Genomic DNA, 6,103 nt, shown 5'->3' with positions numbered 1-6,103 from the left:
TGGGGGTCCCTTTTGGGCCTTCTCTCTTACCTCTAAGACCTTGTGAGCAAGAAACAACCTATAAATTCCATCCTTTCCAACCTAGCCACATGGGTGATCAGGAAATAGAAAGCTATATATGATATTGCCCGTGCATAAGAATGATATCATCTAATTGTTAATGCTGCCAATTAGCAAGATCATAACCTAAGTTTCTTCGTGAGGCAACTCACACATTATGAGAAGTTAAGATTGTAAACAAGCCAAGCTTTATTGTGTGCAAGTTTGTTTGATAAAGTAACCGAGCAAATCTAAGCTAATTCTAAAATGAACCAAGCAATTGAAATAATTGATCAAGCTTGGCTTAATTTATTTTTTATGAGCTTGAGCTTGGTTCAAGCTTGGCTTAAGATTGATTTGTTTAGGTATTATTGAGCTCTAATTCAAGTTTACTTGATTGTTTGAACTTTTACATTTTAAACTTGTCTGATTGGTTATTGAGCTTAATAATATGAATTTGTTTGTTTATTTTAAAAATTTTTATTTATTTAGCATGCTGATAAAAGTTTTATTGATGAATATGATTCATGAATATTATATGTGTGTGTGTGGAGCCTGACTCATTTATACACCGCATTTCCATGATTTAGACGACTCGAGGCGCCTGGAATTATTGGGGGCACCTCAATTCGGGAGCATATCATCCCCTTATATATATATATATATATATATATAGGGTTTAGGATTTAGGGTTTAGGGCTTAGGGTTTATATATATATATATATATATAGAGAGAGAGAGAGATGATATATCACACACCTTACAACTCACATCCCGTGAGCACCTAAATTTTTTTTTCTGCTTAATACTATAACTCAACTCCTAAATTCTAAAGAAAAAAAATCTGATTAGTATAACCAGGAGCTAAAAAATAAGCAAAAAATAAAATAAAAAAATACATACATACGTACATTATATATATATATATAAATTATTCAAGTTTGTTCATTTAATTGATGTTATGTGTATTAAACAAATATAAACAAACTCTTACAAAGTTGAACGCCAAACTTGTTCACGAACATTTAGTCCATTTATAACCCTAGCTAATGTTCTTCCAACTTGTGATGTGATTGAAGGCCAACTCTTTTTTTATACTAATGATACTCCATAATAATTGTTTTTACCAGGGATATGCTGGCCGGGTTAGGCCATAAGGAAAGATGAGGTTGTCTTCAGTACGAGGGTTTAAGAAAAAGTTAAGTTCGGGAAACATAACATATTAGCAATTGAGTTCATAGTTAGTGTAAGATCGATGGCACATGAAGGGGGGTGAATCACATGATTTTAAAAAAACATGTCTTTTTTGAATTTTACAAACAAGTGAGCGCGCAGTAGAAATGTAACTAAGTGTGAAAAAGGAAGTGAGATGAAAAAGGAAATCAAGTGCTAACATAAGTTCGTTTTACTTGGTTCGGAGCCTTCGACGACTCCTACTCCAAGGCATGCACTCGTTGAGTATTTTCATTAAGCAATCACTATAAGCTCGAAACGATTACACAACTTCAAATACAATGCAGGAAAATTAATGTATACTGACAATAAAAAGAAGTAGAAACTTGTTCGTTGTTGGAGCAACCTTTCAATGTTATAAGAGTCTTCTCGGAGCAGCATGTGAGTATGAAAGTTGGAGCGAATGATGTTCTAAAGCTTTTGGTTGAAGTCTTTTTTATAAGCCTTTTCCAAGCATCCTAACCACCCCCAGGTACCTCCAACAAGGCCTATCTGATTCTGAGACTTCGCTGACTTATCCATGTCCGAGCACCTAAATTTGATCTAGGAGCCTGGACCGCTAACGTGTCCGTGCCTCATTGAAGCTCTATCCCTAAAACTTCATCCATCTCTGGGCTCCTGGATTGGTCTGGCACCTGAACCCTAACATGTATCTACTTATCAGAGTCTGCCACCTCAGTTTAGCTAGTAACCTGTTCGACCCCTTTTCAGGCGCTTATACCAAGTCCGGGCACCTGAACTATATCCAGATGCCTAGAGCCCTTTTTCAGCCATTTGATTTCCTACATTATAAGGTTAGTACAACCAAGTATAATCTATAAAATAGAGTTAGCATAATATAAAATAAAATAATCACTACAATAAAATCCTAATTTAACAACACTCAAAAGACAATGGTTTTATGTCAAAACTGTTATTTTTTTGCCTTTTAACAACGGTTTTAACAAAAATCATTATCTTTTAGCAATTTTTTTTCCTACGACAATTATTTTTAAATATTGTTGTCTATTTATGTTTTTTGGGGCTACGACAACTATTTTTGAAGGCTACGACAAAGGTTTTGAAAACTATTGTTTATGTGCGCTTTTTTGAGATTACGACAACGGTTTTTTAAAATCGTTGTCTATTAAGTGTGGTTGAATACCGTTATTTTTTTCCCTTCGTCGTTTTTCCCCTAAGACATTTTTTGCCACCACTTTTTTTCTTTCCCTCTCCCTGAAATTTTTTGCCACCACATCCCCCCCTTTATCTTCCTGATCCCTAAGCATTTCCATCCAACTTACGATCTCCATCTACATTTCTTTCCCTCTCTTCACTAGTGAACCCCACCGACAAACTCCTCTCTGCCTAACCCTTCCACATTGCCTAAATGCCTTTGTGTTTTCTCCCCTTCGCATTTTCCTTCCTGAACCTAAACGCCTAAACGCCTTCCTAAACCTTAATCGACAAAATACATCTCTGTCAAACCCTAAGCCTTTCGTCGTGTAGCGCTGGCACAGTCCTCCACCATTACTGGCAAGCCCCTCTCCCTCCTTTGCTCCTCCCTCGCTTGACAGCGCCACTAGACCAGCTGCTTCCTCTCCGAGTACGCTGCTCTATCCTAGGGCCTCCCTCCGTCGCCCACCTCTGATCCCCTTGTACATGGCAATGGATTCATCCCTGAGACATGGCCTTCTAGTAAGGAAGAACTATCATTTTACTTCGTTTTGTTGCTTTCCAAGATCTACAGCTTTGCTTACCCTTTCTCGACAAATTATAGATGACGCTGAGCAATCTTCAACGTCAACAAGTGCTAGAGCTCAAAGAAGACAAGTGTCGCCTAAAATATACTATGCCTCGTGAGTGATATATAGTCGATGCAATGATTAGAGAAAATAAGGATCTTCTTATAGTAAGATTTTTTACTGCTATATGTTTCTGATTGGCATGTAAAGGAGGACTCACTCTGCGATAACTTAGGTGATTTGTAAATACAGGAAGACATCTTATCAAGTGCCAATTGCAGTGTTGGTTAGTGAATTTCCTCGTGTTTGAACATGTAATGTTTTGCTAAATATCAAGCAAAGTTCTATACATCAATTATCACCTCTGGGATTTAATCTATGATTCATATACTTTAATTTCTCTATATGTAATATTTTATTTTTAGAAGCTTATTGTTTATGGTAAATTTACTGAATTAATGGATGCTAGTTTAATTGCCGCAGACATCTGAAATATTGTATTATGAGATATTGGATATTCCTCTTCCTGAATTGCAAGGTTTAAAAACTCTAAAACTAGCATTCCACCATGCCACAAAAGAGGAGGTTGGGTTGATCCTTCTATTCTTTATATATTCTTGTTTTGTGAAATTTTCTTATAACTTAGATGTTTTATTTTTAGGTGGCAATTCACAGCATTCTACTTCCAAAAGATAGCACTGTGGCATGAAGCCAATATTTTCTACATACACTTAGAATTCCTCTCTTGTTTAGTTGTTTGGCATTTTAACCTTCATCTTACTTTTTATCAATGCATATCTTTCTTCCTGGTGAGAAGATTGAGAACATTAATGATCAGTACTGTACTTTGCGTGCAGAGGAGGTGAGTTTGTATTGGGGATATTTTTACATTTATCTAAAATTTATTATTTACATGCTCTATTGTGTTGTTTCATCTCTGTTAGGAGACCTATCATTTTCAAGGTAATCTTGTGCGATTTTGTGTCAAATATTGTGATTTAATGGTATCTTATGATTGATTGGATTTGGGTATTCTCCTTGCATATCCCAGAAAAAGAGAAAAACATTGGGCCTCACGATCACTTGATTCATGTTTACCATTTTAATAGAGATCCTAATCAGAAACAAATGGCGAGTATAATGTGTTTGACTTGTGCTATTTTTTGGAGCTTTAAATAAAATAGATGCATTTATCTTTTGGTAATAATTATCATCTGGTATATTTTATATTCTCTGCCAACAAATTCTTGTGTGATTTCTTTTTTACCTATACTGAAACTTTTTCCCATTCTTACTTAATTGCCTTCTGTAGATGTCCACATGCTTTACTCTCTATGCACTGACAGAGACATATTTCCAATTGCTTTATTATATACGATAAAGGATTGTCCTAAAAACTAGAGTGTCTAGCTAATTGCATTATTATACAGATCCATGATTACTTTTTACCTCTCTATATATCTTGTGAAGACAAACTTCCCTGAGAACTTCACATTTTTTGTTTTTTTTTGCAGCAAGTTCAGGATCATTAGTCATTAAGGAAGGTGAAACTTTAACCAATGTCAAGATACACATTCATAAGAAACTGCAAGTTCCAGATGATGAATTTTCAAAGGTACTTTTCTTGTTACTTTAGTGATTCAGTGCTCATTTATATTGCATCTTCCTTTATTATAAAGATCATGATTTCATACTTAGTTGTGTCCCTTATCATGTCTAGTATAAAATTGAACTATTGTCAAATATACTAGTTTACTTTGGTATTACTGTCTGTGTTGTATTCATTGAATCATGAAAAAAATATATATCATTAGAGACAAATTTCTCCCGTCGCTAACCCTTATATTCATTGAATCTTGTCAGTGGAGTTTTTTTTTAAAAAAAAAGTGGTTAGCGGTGAATTTTGATATATTCGTCGCTAACAACTAGTTTTAGCAACGAATTATTATATATTTGTCGTTAAAATCAGTAAATTTTAGCGACAAATTACTCATACGTCGTGTCTAACATTTACTATTTACCAACGAATCAAACTAAATATGTCGCTAACCGTATGTAGTTTAGCGGTGATTATGCCAATCTTAGCGATGAAAATATGGTTTGCGACACTCTTATAGCATCTATGTTAGCGAGGAATATTTATCATCATGAATTACTGTTAGCGATTAAAACACATACGTTAGCAATGAAATAATTCAGTACTAAATTAGGTTTTTCCTGTAGTGGCTCCAACATGCTGGAATTACACAACAATGTTTCCCAATCTTGCAAGAATGTGCAACGAAGGTGCTTTTATGTTAACTAGTGTGCTCTATATCTTGGTTGTCATTCAAGCTTAGCAACACCTATTTATATGCTATCATTGTCGCATTAGGCAATTAAAGCTGCCTCAAATGCAGAGTCCATTGAAAGTCATTTATGTGGCATGTTAGCAATTGCATTGGAGGGTAATGTATAGTGCATGTTTTATATAGATTTGCTCCAAATCAAAACTTGTGGTCTTCTTAATTTTCTCTGTAACATGCATGCATATTTTCCTTGCTTACTTATCTCTTCTTAGGAGATAATACTAATGCAACTGATTATATATATTACAATCTTGAAATTTAGCCTAATTAAACATCAATTACGTTTCATTTCTTTTAAGTTCGAAGTTTTTTCTTCTCTTCAGTTTACATACACCAAGTCTGACATTTTGTTTTCATTTTCACCGAGTTTGTTAAGGATCCAAAAAATACATTTCATGGTTACTCTACTTATATTTTGTTGTTGTAACATATTAGAAGTGAGTATTTATTCATGTAAATAGATAAGTTGCAATCTCTTTTGCCTTCTCTATGTCAGCATTCTGATATAATTACCCATGTAATAGGTATCCTAAATAATACTAAATGTTGTCTCCCAAAACATTTTATGATTTTCTGTGTCTTTATATCAAATTCACCACGCAAGTGTTGCTTCTTAAAAGAGAGCTAAAACAGGTAACATACCTTTGTTTTTCATTTCATGATACTGTATCTAATGGTAGGTAGGAAGTTAGTTTGTTTTAGTGTTCTAAATTCATAGTATATTTTTTCATATTAATTAAATGAATTCAAAAAATGTTC

The 6,103-nt window shown here is 34.2% G+C and overlaps 1 long non-coding RNA gene across 5 annotated transcripts; it reads left to right on the top strand.

The window, feature by feature from the left end:
- The first annotated feature begins 2,566 nt into the window (after nt 1–2,566).
- LOC122011547 lies at nt 2,567–5,625 on the top strand. 5 transcript variants are annotated; one of them, XR_006119964.1, is made up of 7 exons: nt 2,567–2,949; nt 3,032–3,110; nt 3,207–3,282; nt 3,480–3,581; nt 3,658–3,858; nt 4,511–4,611; nt 5,220–5,625. It is a non-coding gene; the product is annotated as an uncharacterized LOC122011547 (long non-coding RNA). The 5 variants fall into 5 exon arrangements; XR_006119966.1 differs by having other exon boundaries at nt 3,658–4,611; nt 5,220–5,282; nt 5,371–5,625; XR_006119963.1 differs by having other exon boundaries at nt 3,658–4,611.
- Nucleotides 5,626–6,103: the final 478 nt, after the last annotated feature.

The sequence above is a fragment of the Zingiber officinale genome, chromosome 8A (genome assembly GCF_018446385.1).
Source record: "Zingiber officinale cultivar Zhangliang chromosome 8A, Zo_v1.1, whole genome shotgun sequence".
Classification (NCBI taxonomy): domain Eukaryota; kingdom Viridiplantae; phylum Streptophyta; class Magnoliopsida; order Zingiberales; family Zingiberaceae; genus Zingiber; species Zingiber officinale.
Note: the sequence above shows the minus strand (reverse complement) of the source record. Positions and strands in the feature narration are given on the sequence as shown.